A 22,248-nucleotide genomic window follows, 5' to 3' on the forward strand; every position below is an offset into this window, starting at 1 on the left:
AAAAATATATTTCACATATCAATATAGTAATAAATTATTGATTGTTTTAACAAATAATTTGATTTGTTAATAGATATATTTACATCTATTCAGTTGCTTGCTTAAAAATTTTGACTGATATGATTATGTGACCAAAACTGTTGAGAGGTTGCCACTTGACTCATGGAGTACATGGGGTTTTCTGTAAAAATTAAACAGAAATTTTTCAACTGAATTGAAACTTTATAACTGTCTCCATTATAGCAAGGGATTCAGGTTAGAGTGATTGATTTCTTCAGTTAGAAGTTTCCAAGTTTAGGGGAACACTACTACACAGTAAAGACCCTTAGCATTTTCATTCACTTATTAAATGAAGAGTCAATATAGAGATGTTTGCAAAAAGTATAATTGGTTAAATCATTTTAGTCCAGAAATAGGAAATATCTATTGAAAATTCAGTACTTTCCATAATCATCAAGCTATTGGAATGTGACAGTTTAAGAAAATCTCTTAGGCTATGCCTCCTGTTTTGAATACAGTCTTTATATAATTAAATATGCTCTTGGTTAAATCTCTTATTATGATAAAGAAATTCTCAATATAACACCCTTTCTTCTACATCGTCATGAATTTATTGCCTCACTCTGCAGTTGCACTTGAGTCTTTATGGAAGGCTATACCAGCCTCCTTTCCTTCCAGGCTAGGTATCCCTAAAGTATATTCTTAGAGTACCTTCTACTTGCTATATCAAAACTTTTACTGCATTTCTTTGTAATGTCTTGATTAACTGTTAAATTTTCTCCTGCTCTACAAGCTCTCTAAAGGATAGAATTATGTCTATCTTGTTACATGATTTACTTACTCTTTGCTTAGTCTTTGGCACTTAGTAGGCACTTCATAAATATTTGCTCTATAGATGAATGAATTGTGGATATATTAATTTCAAGATTTATAATGGAAATCTGAAATCCTGGCCTATCATTAAGATTTGTTATCTATAACATGAGATAATATTAATCTTGCAGGATCCTTTGATGATTATATAACATCAGGTATGTAAATCGTAACTCATTGCTTTGTACACACTAAGAAAATATTAGCTTTATTAGTAGTGTTAGCATTAATATTATTACTATAATTTTAGTAAAATTAAGAAATCATTCTATAATACTTTAAAGAAGATATTTTAACAAATGCAAAAGTATAATTAAATTTAAAAGATACATTTGGTTCAAAGAAGAGAGGTGTGTTTTTGCTATAATGTATCCCCACCCACTACAGCAATAACAATCATAATAAAAGATACATACTATCATTAAATAGAATAAAATCTTAAACAATGAAAAATGTCATTTTTTTACCTTCTTTTCTTATATAAAATCTGAGAACAGGAGGGTAGAATAGGTCCTCCCTGGGGAGATTGGTACTATTGGGAGTGGGGAGGATGTGGGGAAATGGTGAAGGAGGATGAATATGGTGTAAAAACTGTGTACACATGTATGTAAATGGAAAAGTGACACCTGTTTAAACTGTTCCAGGAATGGGAGGAGGAAGGATGAAGGAGAATGGTGGAGGGGGTCAATTCAAGTATGATATATTTTATATAATAACTTTTGTAAATACCACAATGTACCCCTACCCAACACAAAAAAACCCCTGCACATTTAATGAAAACAATTACAAAAATAACATAATGTTCATGAAGAAAATGAGATGTAGTATTCATATCATGGCAGATTTACTATTACCTCTAACTCATTATAAAGGTAGCAGTAGCTTTTTTTGTTCTACAATTTTCTTTGCTTTATTGTTGTGCTGAGTGGGGGGTACATTGGAGTATTTACAAAAGTTCTAATGATGTACCAAATATATCATATTTGAATTCACCCCTACACAAGATAATGGTAGCTTTGTTCAGAACAAGAAAACTAAAATACTAAAACCACTCCATCCAAAGATCAAAATAGAAAATATATTCTGCACAGTTCACATTAACCAAACTAATAAATGGATTTTCAGAAAATGTAACATTCTATCACATAAGGACATTTAGTGATAGTGCCATTGAGAAAGATTTATTAGGAAAAAAGATAGTGATATATTTAAATATGGAATCTGGAAATTAGTCTGAGAGGAGAATTATGCCTCACTGGTGAGCCATGCCATATAAATGTAAGTATACTTGGTTACCTAATATACTTGTACTATCCATTAGAAAATGACAGTTTTCTTTCAAAAATGAATGTCACTTCAGAAATTTGCAGACATATCTGGACTGTATGGTGCTTTGCATATCAAATTATGAACAAGTTGAATTTTGATCTGGTAAATAATGCATCTTTTATACAACAAAGTTAGCCACCACTTGACAAACATTATGTACGCTATGTCACAGCTCTAGATTGAATACTGGTAGAGAGTTTAAAAAAGAATTGATGACATACACATATCAGTTTATTCAATAAAAATTGGCAATGCTGAAGTCATTGAAATGATACGCAATTGATTCCAATAATTACAATTAAAAATTTAGTGGTTAAGTAACTAAAACACAAACTTTATGTTTTACATTCTCTGTAATAAAGACTCTAAACATTTCAACATGAATTGTTTAGTTAAAATCCTGAGGTTAGTTGGGCAGAGTGGCATGCACCTTTCATCTTAATTACTGCAGGCAACATAAATAGGAGGATCGAGGTCTGGAACAGCCTTGGCTAAAAGTGAGACACTATGTCAAAAAATGACCAAAGCAAAAAGTGTTGGAGGCATGGCTCAAGTGGTAGTGCACTTGCCTAGCAATGGTAAAGCCCTGAATTCAAACCCCAAACACCATAAAAAAAATCATGAGTAACCTGGGAATGGGACTTAATAACAGAGCACTTGGCTGACATGCACAAGGCAATGGATTCAATCCCTCGCTCCAAAAGAAAAAAAGTCCTGATAAATCTGTGAAGTAGATGCTTTTATTCTTTTTTTATTGATGAAGAAATGAAGTGAGACATTAAACAGTTTATCTAACACCCCAAATATATAAAGATGATGCTCATTCTCTGATACAGGCATCTTTGAGATGAATGAGCAATAAGAAACACAAATTTTTAAAAAGATGTGTGCCAAGTGTGATGAGGCTCCTTTAAGCATCATTTGGAGAATATTTTTCTGTAAACATTGACACCACAGATTGCAATATTGTTAAATATCACCACCAAATTAAAAGTGCATATTTGCTAAATGAAGATAAATTCTGGATAACAGACACATGAGGTGTCCTTAATGAAGTTGGCAATCAGAATCATTTCCAGTGAGTCATAATCAGTTTGGGATATGAAGTACCCTTTCCTGTGCTATCCTATAGTTAGAAAAGGTAAAAGAAAAGTGTTTGCAACTTAACTCTAGGTTTTTTAGGGTGAGAGTGAGGTGAGAGGGTAGAAATGATTTTATAAAGTGGCATATTGTTCATGAAATAAGGAATTATTCCTTCAAGGTTATGCTAAATAACCAAAGGATTCAGGGCCAAGGTAAGAAATTAAAGTCAAAGGAATAATGGCCTTCTGTTTTTAGTTTTTTATTTATTCTCTATTTTCTATTGCATTGAACTTAGGCCATTGTAGTATTGCATATCTTATTTCAAAAAGTAACTGAACACATTACACCTCTGACTTTGTTTCAATTCTTCATATAATAAGGGAATTAATTTTTGAATGTGATTTCATATAATTACAATAATAGCTAACATTTATTAAGCATTTGTTATGCAAGGCATTAGGCTAAACTCTTCATATGAATTATCTCATTTAATCTTAACTACAATTTTATTAAGTAGGTAATACTGGTGGACTAATTTCTTAGAAGATAAATCTGAGGCTTAGTGAAGTAAACTAATTTTCCCAAGATCATGTAAGCTATTAAATGGAGTATTTATAACTCAGATCCATTTATGTAATGTTACAGAAAAAGATCCTCTTAAATAATAACCCATTAGCATAGCTGTACCATATTATTTCCTGTAACACTGAGATGTTCAGGGTAAATAACTGTAGTATGCTTGCTATTTTATTCATTTATTACAAACCTTGTTACAGAAAACTGGTTGGGAGAAATGGTATTGTATGCAGGTGTATATTCACAAAAACATATATAAACATATGTAAAATTAAATTTTTATATATTTCCCTATATAATAGCTTTGTTTGAGTACACTTAAATGAATTATCATGAGAATAACAATTAGGACCTGGGGTTTTCCTTGCTCCCAATTGTTTCTGCCAAATGAATTGTCCTTTTCCTCCTCCAATAAAAACAGCTCATTTAGGTTTGTGCCATTAAACATCATCAATCATCTTCCCTCAAAGCTATACTCACTCACAGACTTCCATGTCATTTCTTCTTATTTAAGAAAAATTCTAGATTCTGGGTCATGGTTTCTTCCACCAGCTCACATGTTAACATTTTGGTAATTTCAAACATATACAATGGTAGTCTCTAAGACCCTAGTGTTTCAGTTCCTTTATCTCTTTAACTCAAGGATCTTTTCCCTTACTCCATCTTATCCAAAGATGGTCATATCAAAACCAAATTCTGACATCCTAAATAAGAGAATGAAATATACAAATCTACTATTCCCCAAGAAATCCATTCTGTAATAATTTTGTTATAACTGAATGTCTGATGAACTTAGTAGTTTTGACCGAGAAATAAAAGTGGTACATAAAATATGATATAATGTCATATTAATTATGGTAATAATAAACCATAATTGGAACTTGAATGTACACTAGAAGAAACTATAAATGAACTATAAGTGAACTATAAATGTCTGATCTGGATGTACTACCTTTGGGCTTCCAAGAATGTAACAACTTATAAGTGGTCATGTTCCAAGAGGATGTGACTACAAATTTAATACAATACTCAAGCTACTGGCTTGAGGATTTTAACCCTGGGTTATTCCTACATCTCCTAATGTTCTTCTTATTCCATGGTATGGGCAGGTGGGAGAAGAGATGGTTAAAAAAATAACTTTCCAGAAGGCTGTGAGACCCACTACATTGACTAATGTAAGATGACTGTCAAGAAAGGTAGACTTTTGATGATGATTTTTGTTTTATATACTTCTAGGTGAATCTAAGGCTAACTATTGCCTGTGGCAGCCTGCTGACTTTAAATCTTTGGTTCAATGATACCTTACTAGGTGTTGTAATCACCGTCTTCTGTTTTATCTCATTTACAGTAGTTTCTCCATTCCAAAATATGGTTGGAATTAATAGGGTATACTACCCTAAACTCATGGAAAACTATAAACAGTATAGCATACTAAAAAGATATGAAAATCATCTTTAGAGTCATACAGAACCAGGGTTAGAATTTTGTCTTTGTCAAATGCTACCTGGGAAGCCTTGGACAATTTGCTTATTTTTTGTTAACTTAGATTCTTGAGTGCCAAAGTGCATTAAAGATGCATACTTTGCAATATTGTTAGGGGAATAAATGCAATAAATAAAATAAATACTAACAAATTATAAATATTCAATATTTATGTTCATATAAATAATGAATTTAAGTAAATACATTATGAATAAATTGACTAGTATATTAATAAATTATTGCTAACTATTATAGTAAATTAATTACTTATGTGTACCCATCACATTGGACTACTTAGCAGTGTTAGAAAAATAAAGGCAAAAACAAAATAAAGAGTTATGCATGGGCTAGTGATATAACATGCTCTGAAATAATAACTGGTAATATGTTATACAAAGGTAGAATATCAGCAAAATCTTTGCTTGCAAGAAATTTCCAATCTACTTGAAAACATGCATATTTTAAATTACCATATTCAAAGTACTATTTCATATTTAAAGGAAAGATCAGAGAGATGAATCTCCATATCAAAATTTGTAAGAAATTTCTACATTTTTCAACTCAAAATCAGCATAAGAAAAATTATCCACTTCTGAATATTTTTGGTGTTCATATTGTTGAACGAGTGACTTTTCTTTTGAAGGCAATTAATAAAGACAGTAAATGTACCTGAGGTCTCCTGTTATATCAGGCTTTTAGCCAGTGCTAGAAGAATGGACTTATTTAAAGATAGTAATAAGCTGGACAGAGTGGTTCACACTTGTATACCAACTAGTTGGGAGGCAGAGATCTGGAGGATTACAGTTCTAGGCCAAACTTGGCAAAAGTTAGCAAGATCCCATCTCAACAGAAAAAAACTGGATATAATGGTACATTCCTGTAGCCTGTAGTCCCAGATATGCAGGAGGTATAAGTAGGAGGATCACTTTCTAGGCTGGTCTGAGCAAAAAATGAGAGACACTAACTAAAGCAAGAAGGTTTGGGGATGTGACTCAAGTGCTAGAGGGACTACTTAGCTAGCTCAAGGCCCTGGGTTCAAACTCTGGTACACCTTAAAAAAAAAAGGCAATAATGGAGCTTCCAATACAGTGAAAAATTTTTTAAAAACCCAATGCCTCATTCAATTCATTTCAACTCCACAAAATTTTTTGAATTCCTCTTATAAAAAAGATAGCATGTTAGACCCAAACCAAATAAGCAATTGTTAAGTAACTTATACATTACTAGTCTTAATTTCTTAAGTAAATGAGGATAACAAATATTACTATTTTAAAATAATAAATTCAATATTATATTTGACACTATTTTTGTTTCCCAAGTTTAATTTTATCAATCAACACAAAATTATCTTTTATTTATGCTTGAAATATCTTCATCCACTTTATCCTTTTATTCAACATGAGCTTAACAGTATACACTAAGTCCTAATCTTTTTGGTTTAAAGACCTTGCATAAACCATGAAGAAGAACAAAATGTTATCATTCGCTGGTAAATGGATGGAATTGGAGAACATCATTCTGAGTGAGGTTAGCCTGGCTCAAAAAACCAAAAATCGTATGTTCTCCCTCATATGTGGACATTAGATCAAGGGCAAACACAACAAGGGGATTGGACTATGAGCACATGATAAAAGTGAGAGCACACAAGGGAGGGGTGAGGATAGGTAAGACACCTAAAAAACTAGCTAGCATTTGTTGCCCTCAACGCAGAGAAACTAAAGCAGATACCTTAAAGCAACTGAGGCCAATAGGAAAAGGGGAACAGGTACTAGAGAAAAGGTTAGATCAAAAAGAATTAACCTAGAAGGTAGCACCCACGCACAGGAAATCAATGTGAGTCAATGCCCTGTATAGCTATCCTTACCTCAACCAGCAAAACCCCTTGTTCCTTCCTATCATTGCTTATACTCTCTCTACAACAAAATTAGAGATAAGGGCAAAATAGTTTCTGCTGGGTATTGAGGGTGGGGAGAGGGAGGGGGCGGAGTGGGTGGTAAGGGAGGGGGTGGGGGCAGGGGGGAGAAATGAACCAAGCCTTGTATGCACATATGAATAATAAAATAAAAATGAAAAAAAAAAAAAGAAAAGGGATCATATTAACTTTCTAGTTCAGCAGTAAATAATCTTTACATAGTCATTAAAATGAAAACACTGAATATGTATAAACTTAACCAAAAGTTGAAGTTTAATTATATTGGGAGGAAGGGAAGCATATTCACCTTCTGTAAAGGAAGTGAAGAGCCCTTTTTAAAAATCAGTGTCTAAAGCAGATGCATTCAGAGGTAGCAGCATTTTATATTCTATACAAATACGGACACTAATGTCAAAGGAACAGCTCCAAGAATGAAAGGGGCCACTACTCACTGAGGGATAGAGAAAGATGAAGCAGAATACAAGAGATTGCTTTTTTTATTGTAAGACTTTCAGAACTATTTGACCTCTTAACTATTTATATGTGTCAGATATTTTAATAACAATTTGCTAAATAGAAGAAATGGATAAGGTCCTTATTTCATTTTCAGGAAAGTATTTTAAAGCAATGCAATGCAGACTATAGTTTGGTTTTTGGAAGGAAACCAAGTCTCATGCATCATTAATTAATATATCCTTATGTGCATGCCAGATTTATGTGGGTTGATCACTTGAATTAAGTTCTATAAAACCATTGACATTAAATAATTACTTTAAACTGTAAAAAAAAAAGACCTTGCATAACCATTTCTTAGCCACATTTCAGAAGTCAACTGCTAATAGGTATTTTTTGCATTGTAAGGAGGGAAAACAATATTAATTATCAATAAATATTCATATATTAATTTTTAAGATTAGTAAAAATTTCGATTACATGAAATGACAAAAAAAGGAAAAACTGGGTTAAGAAGTCACCAACTGGTTCATTTTGCACTTACAGAACACTAAATGTCTAAACTATCAATGATGACTGGAGATGAAAACCAAGATGCACTCCACAGAAAATGTGTGTGGAAGGCTTTGTAGGGAGGGGAAGTGCAATGAAAAAAATCATAAAAACTAAATCTCACCTAAATAGATGTGGCTCATGAACATGCAAAACCTAAAAAAAACTATTTCTGATGATAGCAAGTGTCCCATAAAAAAAAAAGCTTATGTGAGATGGTTTTCTCTAATTTTTCTATAGTGTACATTTCCTTCTTGTGTTCAGTTTACATGTTTACCTTATGATTCAATTTCTGGAACAGAGATTGAATTATTTTGTAAGGGTTCAATTGAATGATGAGCTGCCTAGCCTTCTAATGTTCCTGAACCACTATTGGAATCAAGTACAAATGTGATATGCATACTCTATGACAGAGAGTTCCATAAGCTAAATGGCTTAATTTGCTTGATGTGGTCAATATAAGTAATTTTCTTTATAATGAACTAAGGTAATGACAGAAATGACAAGTTTATTTTGGAAATGCTAAAGTTAGGCCAATAACTGAATCTTGGGTAGCAAAACTATTTTGTTTGTACACAGAAGTTCAAATTTTCTACATTAACTTTTCTCTTTCAAAATAAAATGCACCTATTGTTTTATGAGACACAAGACTCATAACCATAATTCAATCTCTAGTATCAAGGATATTTATATTTTATCTTAAATATTTTATCAAAGAAGTAAATAGGATTTTTTTTTTGGAGTTTAGAGTGAAAAGTGAAATGCTTCAACTATGGTAGGCAGAATAATGGCCTCCCAAAGATGGCTGCATTCTAAATTCGTAAGCCTGAAAATATGAGATTTTTCCAGGAAAAGGTGAAATAAGGTAGCAAAGGGAATTGAGGTTGCAAGATAGCTGAATTTATGATATCTAGATAAGCTTGAGTTTTCCTCGTGGGCACAATGTAATCATAGGATACATTGTGGAGGAGGGAAGGAGAACAGAGTGTCAGACTGATGTGACCTACCAAAGGCCCAAATGGCTATTTCTGGCTTTGAAGATGGACAAGTGCCAAGAGCTAAGGAATGTAGGCAGCTTCTGGGAATCAGAAAAGGCAAGAAAACATTCTCCAGAAATCAATACACCCATGTGGACACCAAGATTTTTAGTTCGGTGAGATTCATTTTGGAATTCTGATTTCCAGAACTGTGAGATAATAAATTTGTAGTGTTCAAGCTACTAAATTTGTGGTAATTTATAATACAAGCAATAGGAAACAAAACAATTGAGGGGTATTTTGGTTTATGAAGTATCAATTGTCTAACCTTTGTCCTGGAGACCTATTTAGAAGTAGTAAATATTGCAATTGAACAAACAGATATCATTCACTGGCTACTAGGGATATTGTTAAAAGCAAATGTATAAAATTATCTCAGAGTTGCATATTTAGAATAATGATGAGTTCACAAGTTGTTATATTTTCAGACAATGAGACTACAAACAGTTATTTGACCTCAATTATATATGTTATATAGAGGGCACCATGCCAGTGGACAATATGAGGCTGTCATGAAAAGTAAAAAAGCATATAATCACAAATATCTATAATGTGGAATTTAAAAAAAGGATAACATTGATTCTGTGCAATTAGCAGTACAGTAAGGATGAAAACAATAATGAAGAGAAGGCAATGTATGAAAACGATATGTAGACTGTAAGTTACTTTGTTTGGAGTAGCTTTTTTAAGCAAATATGTACACTAAGAAGGTTAATTTGGAAATAACAGGAAGGAAGGGGAAGGAGAAAAAGTCAGTGTTTCAGATACATTCTCCTGCCTATACCTTTTCTTTTCATTCTGGTCTGATGTCCAATTTTCATAGCCAGCTTCTTTCTGAGGGTTATCCTTGGACAGAATATATTCTTCGCACTTGCACTTAGTCAAGAAGGGTTCAAGACTGAAAACCTCTGAAGAGTAGCCCTAAGCCAATGACTGATGGGAACTCCTGTAAAAATGAATTCCCTTGAATCTCAAATAGAATAACTTCAAGGCAGATGCTCTCCACTGTGTTCCCTGTTAGAATTTACCTCTAGTTGTCTACTGTGGTAACTTACTTGATAACACACCCGTTATTGATCGACTTCCTTTTCCTCTCTCATTTCACTATTCCCATGTTAGTGTGTCTGAGGATCATGTTCCAAATAAACTGATAGCACTTGAAGATTTGTTCCAGGGTCTGATAAGGAGTAGTTCAAACCAAAACAATTGGAATAGGCAAGTAAGGAGTCCAAGCCAGAGATATCAGTTTCGAACATTGGAACAATTACTAGAAGATCCTGCCAGGTAAAAACTACACAGAAGCAGAGGGACTAAAAATCATTATGAAACTGAAACTTTCATACAAAACTTATTTTACATAGAAAGACAAAGAAAGATGAGTCAATTCTGATTTAAGCCTGATAAGTTTGGTAGGATTTGGAACCACACAAAGACACAATGGAATAGTGAATATCTGGTGAGATACTGCTTAAGGGGATATTTTGGTCTATGAGGTAATGTTGCAAGTCTTAAGCAGGACAACGAATAAGAAGTTTATTGCAAATCATTTAGCTCCACACTTAAGTAATTATTTTATTAGGATGAAAAATTCCTGCAGTATGATAATGCTATTTTGTTGAATACATGTTGAGAAACCCTAATCTTAAATTGAAATGAAACTTTTTTTGAGTGACATGATACCATACTATGAAAGTTTGTTTCATGTATAAATTTAATAATATTGTATTAAATTACAATCAGCCAATGTAGCTAATGTGTATATGAAGCATAATGAATTTTGTGTTCAGACTTAAGTTCAATCCCCAAGATATCTCATTAAGCATATGCAAATATTCTTAAATCCCAAGAAATGCTGAAATTCAAAACACTACTGGTCCTGAGCATTTCAGATAAGGGATGTTCAACCTGTATGGTATTCCCAGGACCTTGAAATTTTCCTAGCATAGATGAATGCCACAATAATTATTATAATACTACTTCTTTACTGAAAGCTTTGCACAAATTAAAAAGCACTTTCAAATATCAATTTTGATTCTTTCAACCTTCTTAAATGGTAGGCACAATATATACATAATTATTTTCATTTGAAAATAAGTAGATTAAGGATATGCTATAGGTCACTTGCTGTTGTTCATATCGGGCCTTGGAGAGGCTCAAAATCTAGTGGACTCATTCTACCACACTCTCCTTTCTACTTCCAGCTCCAAGATAAATGCTTTTATCTCTAAAACTGCATAAAAACCAATGATTCTCCATTATCCTCACATCTCCACCTTCTAGATAGTTTTGTAATTTGACACTGTTCTAGTTCTTTCTGTGTCTCAGGATAGTTTCAAAATTTGTATAAAATTTTAGGCTTAGTTTTGCCATCTAATACTTGTATGACCTTATAAGTCACTTGACCTCTTTGGATTATTGGAGAAAAGGGAGGTTGAGCCATATAATTGTTTAGGTCCTTTTTAAATCTGAAATTTTCACAATGTTCTGTCTCTACTGGCCACATTTATTTCCCTATTCAAATAATCTCTGGTATATGAATCCAGGGAGCAATTAGGTGATATTACAATTGGTGACAGAGAAGTTCTTATTTTCACAGTTTATCACATTTTCTTGGAAAATATGTTCATTGTTGCATTTCAAGATAGGTACCATCTAGGGGGCATGCTAATTACTGAAAGCAAGTCCAAATACAGACTAGAGAAATAATATATATTAGTATCCTATAAACATGTGCAGCTGATTTAGTAAGAAAGCGCAGTCTGTGCTCAGCTTTACTGAATTAAAAATAGATTGTTGTTGATACCCAATGACTACTTCAACTATTGTACTTACTTTTGGAGAATCTACAAACATTTTGATCATAAGACAGCCATAAGATTTTGGAATCTTCTGGTCTAAACAGCCTCTTTGCTCTGTTTCTAAGTATAGCAGTCATAAAGAAATTACAGAAACAAGTGATAATCAAGCAGGGGAAGATTTCAGAGTGCTGGTATTGATAGGAATAAAGCAGCTGTATGCATTTGAGCTTAAAGGATTATATCAAAAAGAAGATAGAATTATTTGGGCACCTCAAACTGTAGCCTGTTCTTTTCATGAGAAAGTTAGATCTGTGCCCATCAGGATAAATATAGCCTTGAAGGCTTCAAAAAAATCATTATCTTGGGATAAACTACATCTCAGTTATCCATTGTGCAATTGCTACCTCAGGTTGTTGGCAGAGGTTGATAACTCCAAAGATTTCAACTGATTTCAGCTAACAGAAGGGAATATGATTGTTTCAAATACATGCCTTTGTTGCTGAGTGGAGATGGTATCCTGCTAAAACAGTAAAAGTGTTTTTTACAGACTTTGTAAAGAATATTCCTCAAAAACAAGGAACCATTTTGAGTCTTTAAATGGGCACTTACATGGGAAATTCAATTTTAAATTAAATACTAAGAAAATGGTCTTTGATTAATTATTGACCTTTGTTTTAACTCCACGTAAGTTACTTGATTGTGTTTTCATCTAGCAGCAAAATTGAGCTCTTTTGAGAATGTGCCACTTTTGGTGACTAGTATCAGTGAAATATTGTTTTTCTTTTCTTGTGAGATTATAGGAATGATCAGTGACTCATAAACTCTGAAATCTTCCACCAATATAATGAAACATTCACTGAAACAAAATTATTTGAAAATTGGAAGGCCTTTATATTACATAGATTATATGTGTGCATTTATATATATGTATGTATTTTGATAATATATCTGTATGCATATATACTCTTCATATGTGTGTAGAATAAAAACAGGTTTGTATACTACAGACAGATATATGTAGATGTATGAATATGTGTGCATGTTTATATATATATATTCTGTCACTTTCTTAGCCAAATTTTCACATGAAAGAGTACTTGAATGATTTAATAACATTATTTAAAAACTTTACAAAATTCTGCCATTTGGTTATTCACAAAAAGAGTACCTTGTCTTTTTCTTCTAACTTATCTATATGAATATAAACATAGTACTATATTACCCCTGGAGAACCAAGCAAAGTTTTACTTCATTGCAAATGATCACATACCTTGAGAGATGTCTGTCAAGGCTATAACATATGTCAATAATGTTTAATATCTATTTTCTTTTTGCAAAATTAATAAAAATACTTATCAGTCTCTTTGAAAAAAATCCTCTGTATTTGGTAGAGTAATGTGAAAGCCTTTTGAACATGCCTGTGATTTACAGTTTTATAATTCAGAAATAATAGAACAGCTTATGATTGATGAAGCCACAGAGTCTAAAGAAATTCTACAGAATGTAGAAAAGAATAAACTGTGGCAAGAAAGTACAATGATGAAATCATCAAGGAGTTTTTCCCCTTTGTGGTAGACAGTTTACAACCCTTACTCTTATAAATGGCAATTTCATCATAGTTCTGGTCATTGTGGCAATATTATTCCAAGCTTGGTGATATACACACACACCAAATTCAGTTCTCTAAAACAAAGGGACCAAATATCTTAAACCAAAGAGTTCTTTGATATAAATTTTAAATGGATACAACATTTATGTGTGTGGGCACTTTGACTTTCCCCTATATAGTCACAGGTATTTGAATCAGAATAATGCTGAGCTGCAGATAAAACACAAATCTCAACCTTAAAATTGTACAAGAGATTTCAGCAGGTAATATTGAGATGGGAATGTGGCTATAATCTATAATAGCCAATTTTGTTACTTCACAGAATCCTTGGCCTGTGCACTGATTCAGAAGAAAGTGAGAGAGACAGAACAATTGCTCCCAATGGATTCTCATTCTGTGTCTTCCATACTCTAGCAGGTCTGGTTTTATGAAGTAAGTGCTATTACTTCAGTCTGAATAGGTATAATTAAGAATTGAGCCAAACTTCCTTGGGCTTGGTATTTTTCATGCATTATGACCCATTTTATAGAAAACCATATGAATTAGAAATAGACATGTGAGCTTATTAAGAACTTAAACAGAACTGAAGATGATAACCTTGGTTTTTTTTTGTAAAAGTGTTGGGTCACTTTTGCAAAACAGGTTAAACTTCTTCCAGTTTATCATTTTGCCCTACTACTTCTACATGGCAGAAATGGTAGAGTAATAGTAAGATCAGATATTGTGAGATATTTTCCTTCTGAAATTAGAGAGCATAAACTCAAATTTTGCCCTTCCTCTTATAACACTGTATTATCAATACCTGTTTTCATGCCAGATCCCCACTAAATTAAGAGATGCTAAAATGCATTGTATCATTATATCCTAGTCCAAACACAAAATATACTCAAAATATATTTTTCAATAAAGAAATTATTAAGAAAAGCAGGACTAACTCTAAGCAGTATTTCCTATTAAAGATAGTCAACAAATATCAATTTATATTTATGGAATTTAGTGTAAAGCCATGAAAATTCTTGACTTTTAATGGAATTTACATCTAATTGGATGACTATATGAGAGATAAAATAAGTAAGCAAAAATTGGTGACAAAAATAACCAAGGAGAAAAGGAGGGAAGTATATAGGGAATAAAAGTGAGTTTACAATTTTACATAGAGCGGTCTGGAAATGTCTTACTTATTGGATGATTTGAGTTAAGGCCTGACAGGAATAAAACAATGAGCCAAAAGCATATTTGGAAGAGCAATTCACCAAAAAAAACGGCTAGAGGGAGATGATAGTACATGAAGTCTGCCCAGAGCAAGACTTTAGGGCCTATGACCCTTGTTTTTGAGGTTTTTCTTTTTTGAGCACAGTACTGGGGTTTAAACTCAAGGCTGTGCACTTGCTAGGCAGGCACTTTACCAACTGAGTCACACCTCCAGCCCTGGGTTTCTCTTAAATGAGATTAGAGGCCTTTGGAGACTTTTGAGTAGATAAGTAGCATACAATAATTTCTGTTAATACAGAATTATTCTCGCACCTGAATTGAAAATAAATTGATGGGAACAAGGCAGTAGGTGGGATTCAATAGTCAAGGAGAAATATGATGGCAGCTTGTGTCAGATTATCAGCAATTGGGGGCAATGAGAAGTGGTCAGAGTTTTGATATTTGAGGACAAGGAAAATAGGATTTTCTGATAGATGAAATGATTTTGAGAGAGAAAGAAAGTCAAGGACTAATTTAAAGCTTTTTTTTGAATAACCAGAAGAGTTATGATGCAAATAAGAACCATGAGGGAAAAGTAGTAGGATAAATGTTTGTAAGGGTAATGGAGAGCTTGGTATTCAAAATATGAAGATGAGATTGAGATACCTATTGAAAGGTCAGGAGAGCCTTAGGTATATGGATCTGGTGTTCAGGAGAGAGATCTAGACTGTAAAATTATATTTGAGAGCCATCTGGCTAGAGGTGGCATTTAAACCATGAGATGGGAATGAGATCACCAAGGACATGAAAATAGATTGAAAAACAAGAGCTCTTTCTTCTGTCTCACTCCAATATTTAAAGAGAAGCATAGGAAAGGTGGTAAACTCAATCATTTGCATTTCTACATATGGGACATATTGTTCTATGAGAAAATACAGACTTAGGGGGTGGAACGAACTGGATGATAAGATTATTTATGGACTAGAGTGGTTTTCTCTTTAAATTTATTTTTTAAACCCAATTTTCCAACTTTTCACTCATAAGGTATCATTAATGATCTTATAGAAACTTAAAATATCTGTGCATTAGCTTTACTAATTTTAATAAATATTCCCCAAGATATAAGTAAAAGCATTCTATTAGCTCATTTCAGACAAGCACAAGTATCTGGCTCAGGTTTTTATTTTTGTGGTACTGATATTCGAACTCAGGGCTTGTGCTTGCTTGTGTGTGTGCAAGCACATGAGCAACTCCCCAACCCATTTTTTTGTTTTTAATTTATTTTGCAGGCAGGTTCTCATTTTTGCTCAGGCCCAGCCTCAGACTGTGATCCTATTACCTCTGCCTCCTGCATAGTTGGTATTAAAGATGTGTGCCACCACACCTGGCCCTCAGCACTTTCAATTATAATGATAATTTCTCTCAACATTCTCTCTGAATTTTTTAATTTCCAATTAAATGTCATTTACATTTTTGAAAAAAGATCAACATGACTTAATCCTTTGGTTAGTTTTATCAATTAATTGTACTTGTGATCATTAACACACATTAAGGAAAAAGATTAGTTTATGTTCATTCAAATCTTCACTTTTCTACCTTTAGGGGTAACTGTAACTTGAACTAATCATGACAACTTAAATTGATTCTATTTAATTTGTTGTTATGCTCCTGTTACTTCATTTATTCTTCTGTAAATTGCTCCAAAATTATAGCCATTGCCTCCCTCCTCTCTGGTCTCCTGACTACTCATCTTGCCTCACTCCAATTATCACATGCTACTACCATTAAATTTGTGAACTGATCATATGCATCTGAGTTGCTGAAAATCCTTTGACTAGTTAAGATTGACTGCATAATAAAGAGTAAAAACCTTAACATGGCATTAAATTGGCCACAATTGGACTTATTTCAGACATTTCCTGATGTCATACCTAAGATCTTCAAGCATGACTTATTAGTACTCTTAACTTTAACAATATACCATTGTTCTTCCTCTAAGTCCCAAACTGGTATTAAATTTTCTTCAACACTGTTTGTATGGATCTTCTAAGTCCTGAAATGATGTGTCTTAGATTCAAACAATCTCTTCAATCATCATATCAGAGAGTGCAATTCTTCATGTCTTTTAGCGTTTTTTTTCACTAGGACATGTATTTTAGAGTTTAACAAATGACATCGTGAGGAATTTTCAAAATAAATTATCTCAATTTGGCTATCTCATGCAATAATAGGTAAGTTGCCTCCACAGTTTGTAGACATAAATATCCTCCATGGAGGTATAAACATCCTCAAATAAAAATGATATGCTAGTTTTTTCTAATTCTAGTGTTTATGTTTTCTTCCCACAGTTAAAATATATTTCTTTAGCCTTTTATTTTGAAATATTTCAGATTTAAAGCAAAGTTACAAAAATAGAAAAGAATTCCCATGTGCCTGTCACCTAGTTTCCAGAATTGTTAACATTTTACATGAATATACATTGATTGTTAAAACCAGGAAGTTAACACTGATGCAATATGATGAACTGATGTACAGACCTCATTCAAATTTCACCAGGCTTTCCAAAAAGGTTCTTTTCTGACCCAGGGTTCAAGTGATTCTGCATTGCATTTGTTACCACACCTTCTTAATCTTCTCCAATCTGTGATACTCCACAGTCTTTCTTTGTCTTTTCTGACTTTGAAACTTTCAAGAGTATGGGTCAGCTATTATTTATTATGTATCTCAAATTGGATTTGTCTACAGCAGTCTCATGATTAGATTCAAGTTATATAGTGACAAGAACATCACAGAAGTAATGTTATATCTTTTTTGTCTGCATCATGGGAGAAAATATAATCTATTTCTAAGTTAATTTATACCTGAATTAACATTAATTTTTAAAGAATAAGATTGGGTAAGATTACTGGCATAATTCCTCTAATCATTTTATATGGTATAAACCAAAATTGGCAAATTAAATACTGATCATCCATACTCTGTCATAGACTAATGAATATGTACACAAGTCAAAGCCTTATTTATCTTAATGTTTTTTGTGGTGATTGAAAAGATATGACTTTAAAAATTGACATTGATATTTTAAATGAAAAACTGAAAAATATTTTTGCCAAAACCACTAAAAGATTCTCCCTTCACAATGCAGTTTCAGTTCATGAAATATTAACATATTCCTTAATGGTTTTATGAATTTATTAGGTATTGATTGCTGTCTTTCAGCATGCATATTTGACATAGGTAATATACTCCAAACAAAGAAATTGGTCATTTTTAGACAATAGAGATGCAGCATTTGCAAACTAGGGAGGAGATTACAGCTTAGAACAATGGTATATTTACAAGAAAGGTCCCTAGGGTAATAAATACAAAAATGAACAATGATTAATTGTGCCATACTTTTTCCTGAATATTACATTTCTCATGCAGAAGTTAAAATATTTCCAATTAACAAAGCATCTTGAAGAAATCATTGACTCCTTAAAATTTGTTTCCTTTTAAAATTTTATTCCTTACCTGCAAAGAAGATCAAGGCAAAAAGGGAAGTTGATTCTACAGAAAATAATGATGCAGCTATATTTTAACAGTAAGAATAAAAGTAATAGGGTGACAAATTATTTTTAAAACATCATCAATAGTTCATACTGTTTTATTTTCTTCAATATTTCTTGTAAAGAAATGTAGCATCCCATCAATTGATTCTACATTTAAGACTCATGTTGGTGAGTTTTATAGAGATTGCTTTGAAATAGCCTTTGATCACTTCTGTAGGAAAATGTCTTATGAGCTTAGAATATGGGAACTTTCAAAATCAATATTGCAAGAAAATAACATGGACATGTTTCTAATATATATACATATTTATATATAATGTTTTCTATGTCATTAGTTCTGCTTTAAAAACTGAATATAAACACCTCTTCACTCGTGTTTCCACTAAAACATCTATGCTCAACAAACCTTATAACCAAAGAATCTCTCGCTATTTATTTATGCCATTATTTTCTTTTTTAAAATTTTTGTTGGGACTGGAATTTGAACTCAGAGCTTGGTGCTTGCAAAGCAGGTGCTCTACACTAGAGCCACAACTCCAGTCCATTGTGCCTTTATTTTCTTATCTGTATAATAAAAATAATTACACATATGCCAAAGTTCATTGTGAATCTACATTGACTTTCTAAAAACTGCATAACATACAGTAAATGCTCAATAAAGGTAAAGTATTATCTTCTGCTATGGTCTGAATATTTGTTTTCCTCTAAAATTCATATCTTGAAATCTAATCCCCAAGTCAGTAGTAATAAGACGTGTGACATTTCAGAAGTTATTAGGTCCTAAGGAATTTGCCCACGTGAATGGGGTAGTGCTCTTATAAAGGAGGACAAGGGGATTTATTTTCAAATTCAACAGGAAGGCACCATCTATGAAACAGAGAGCGAGACCTCAGCAGACATTGAATGTGCTAATATTCTGATATCAGACTTTTCAGCCTATACAACATTAAGTGACAATTTTCTGTTGTTTATAAGGTACCCAGTTTATGCTACTTTCTTATACTAGCCAGAATGGGCCAACACAACATTTAAAAGATGCTCACTTAGAAACTATCTTAATGTTTCTAAAACTCAGTGATTGGCAATTTATAATTTATACTTTCTGCAAAATAGCACCACTTTCATTCCTGAAGAAAGTATACCTCAGTGGATGCATATATACTGGTTTTATGTTGTATGATGATTCACCTCAGTTTTACATTGTATTTATAAGGCTTCTGGAAAGCAACTGGTTTTGTTAACTATATTTATGACTTTTAAGAGTCTACAGGCAAGACAGTATTTTTTCAAACTATATAAGATTTTTGAGAATGTTAAGTAATAAAAGTAATAAATATTAATTAAGTAGAATAGACATTTGAAGTTAAAATATCCTTACTTTTAAGTAAAGGTTTTATTCATACTTGCAAGTATCCATCTACTTAATCAAGAAAATTTAATTGAAGGAAGAAAAGTTCAAGAAATTTTTCAATTTCAGCTGAATTCAGCAACTGTACCACTTGATAAATATGATTTATACAGTAAGGAAAGAAATCTCAATAAAGTACTTTTGTAATTTTTATTCAAATAGTAGTAGATATTATATCCATATTTAAATTTTATCACAGGTAATTAGGCCTTATTTATATCTTGTGATAATCACACATAAAATATATCAATATTTTATTATCTGTGCAGAGAAGAAGAAAAGGAACTTACCTGATATGTTTTAGCAATGAGCACCACCACAACCATGTGTTGGAGGAGGAGTGGGGGGATGGGTGAGTATGTGTGTATTGTGTATGTCCCATGATATCTCAGGGTATTTGTTCCAGGACCACCCTACATAGGATAAAAAATCCATGAATTCTCAAGTCCATTATATAAACTTGTGTAGTGTTTGTATATAACTTACATAAATCCTCCGTTATATTTTGAATTACCCATAGTATATTTATAATGCCTAACATAATATAAATGCTAGGTAATTAATTGTTATATTGAATTATTTAGGGAATAAAACCAAGATAAATGTTCATACATGATTAATGCAGACTTTTTCTAAAATTTTTGATTTGCAGGTGGTCAGATCTGCAGATGTAGAACTCACAGATGTAGAAAGCCAACCAAATGAATTTTAAAGTAAAACTGAAATGATCTTTGTCTTTATATTTCCTGGTAGCTGAGACGAAGGTAAGCAGCAAGCTGACTGCAAAAGCTAGTAGATTTTATGACTGTGAAATTGACAATGCCAATATATCACTGACTTTTAGATTCAGCTCACCACCTGAGCTTTCTATATAGCTTAGGTGTAACTTGATTTGTGCTTTTAAAACATCCTTATAGATACCCTTATGGATCTCTATTCCGACCATCTGATACCAGCCATTTCTAACACTAGAGACAGGCTCAAGGCTCTTAGAGTAAGCACATGCCAGTCATGTAATATTAAGCCAATCCTTCTACACTATCTCTACTTCAGTATTCTTACAAGAATACTTCCCCAGTAGTTCCCAATATTGAATACTTGTCATTATATCACATGAATTGTACTACTAATATTCCACACATGTCCTTATTAAACAATCAAAGCAATTCCACAAGGTTCTTACTGATAAAAGTCCATTTAGCAGGAAGAAAAAGTGGTCTCTGTATCTTGCTCAGAATCACATTGTGAAGGCCCTAACTGAGATTTTTATTTAGATGTCAAAATAAACAGATCAGATTGTTAATTACTAAGCTATATGATCACACAGTAACAGTACTTAGGTAATTTAAAGATGCATACAAATATAAGATTTATTTACTAGAAACCTATTACACAGTAAAGAGAATGCTCTGTAAATGCTTTCATCAGTTTGCTATTGCAGGGAATTTAAAACTTATAAACACACATTCTAGTATCATAAAGCTAATTGTTTTGGGATACCAGGATGACAATTTTCTTACAGAGGAAGGGAACTTGATTTGGAAGTCTCAAGTCCAGGGTTCTAATCCAGCTATTTCATCAACTATGTGCTTAATTCTGTGAAAGTATTTACATAAATCTTCTAAAACTTTATTAAGTATTTCAAGATTAGCATGAACTGAAATGCTAGTGTGCCTTCTGGGATTATTTAGCATTACTCAAAGTAAAAAAATTGAGTTATAGTAGTTATGTCAAAATAAATCAAACTTGTATTGTTTCCATTGATTTACAGAAAATATAGAATAGGCTAAACTTTAACTCAAAAATCCAATCAGTAAAAAATCATATTATAGGAAGCTTTATAGGATGAATTTTGATTCATCACCAAGTAAATTGCATGGGGTTCAAAAGATCAAGACTAATCCGAAAGATGAAAAGAGAATGACACATATCAACCAGTTACAGTGTATAGACCTTATTGATCCCCACTTATATTTGAACAATATCTAGATATTTGGTGATAGTATAGAATTACTTTTATTATTTTAAGTATGATAATAGTGCTTTGTTTATTTTAGAAAGAAAAGAACCTGCCTCTTCGTAGTTTTGGTCATATCTGTATACAAGATAATATGTCTGAATTTTGCTTTGAAATAATACCACAGTGGAAAAAAGTGAACAGAGAGGTGATAGAGACAAATAAGCCATGGGTTTGATGGTTGTTGGGGTTGTGTGGTAGATGCATGTTCGTTCATTATATATGTCCTTTATACATTTGTGTATGTTTTGCATTGTCTATAACAACAAAAATAGGTAATAGGCCCCCCAAATTAGGATAGTATTACAAAAGACACCTGAGAGAGGAGGAGGTTTTTTTAGAAAATGGAGTTTGAGTAAGATTCGTTGATATCTTTT

General features: G+C 32.5%; 1 protein-coding gene across 4 annotated transcripts in view; it reads right to left on the bottom strand.

The window, feature by feature from the left end:
• Positions 1-22,248, bottom strand: part of Il1rapl1 (interleukin 1 receptor accessory protein like 1) — a 1,357,677-nt gene that overhangs the window by 775,316 nt on the left and 560,113 nt on the right. The window contains exon 2 of one of the 4 annotated variants that reach the window (XM_074063979.1): positions 20,145-20,267. The exons of the other annotated variants lie outside the window; for them this stretch is intronic. The gene's annotated coding sequence lies outside the window, so the exon portion shown is untranslated. The remainder of the gene's footprint in view (positions 1-20,144; positions 20,268-22,248) is intronic. 4 annotated transcript variants of the gene reach the window in all.

This window comes from Castor canadensis, chromosome X, assembly GCF_047511655.1.
Source record: "Castor canadensis chromosome X, mCasCan1.hap1v2, whole genome shotgun sequence".
Classification (NCBI taxonomy): Eukaryota; Metazoa; Chordata; class Mammalia; order Rodentia; family Castoridae; genus Castor; species Castor canadensis.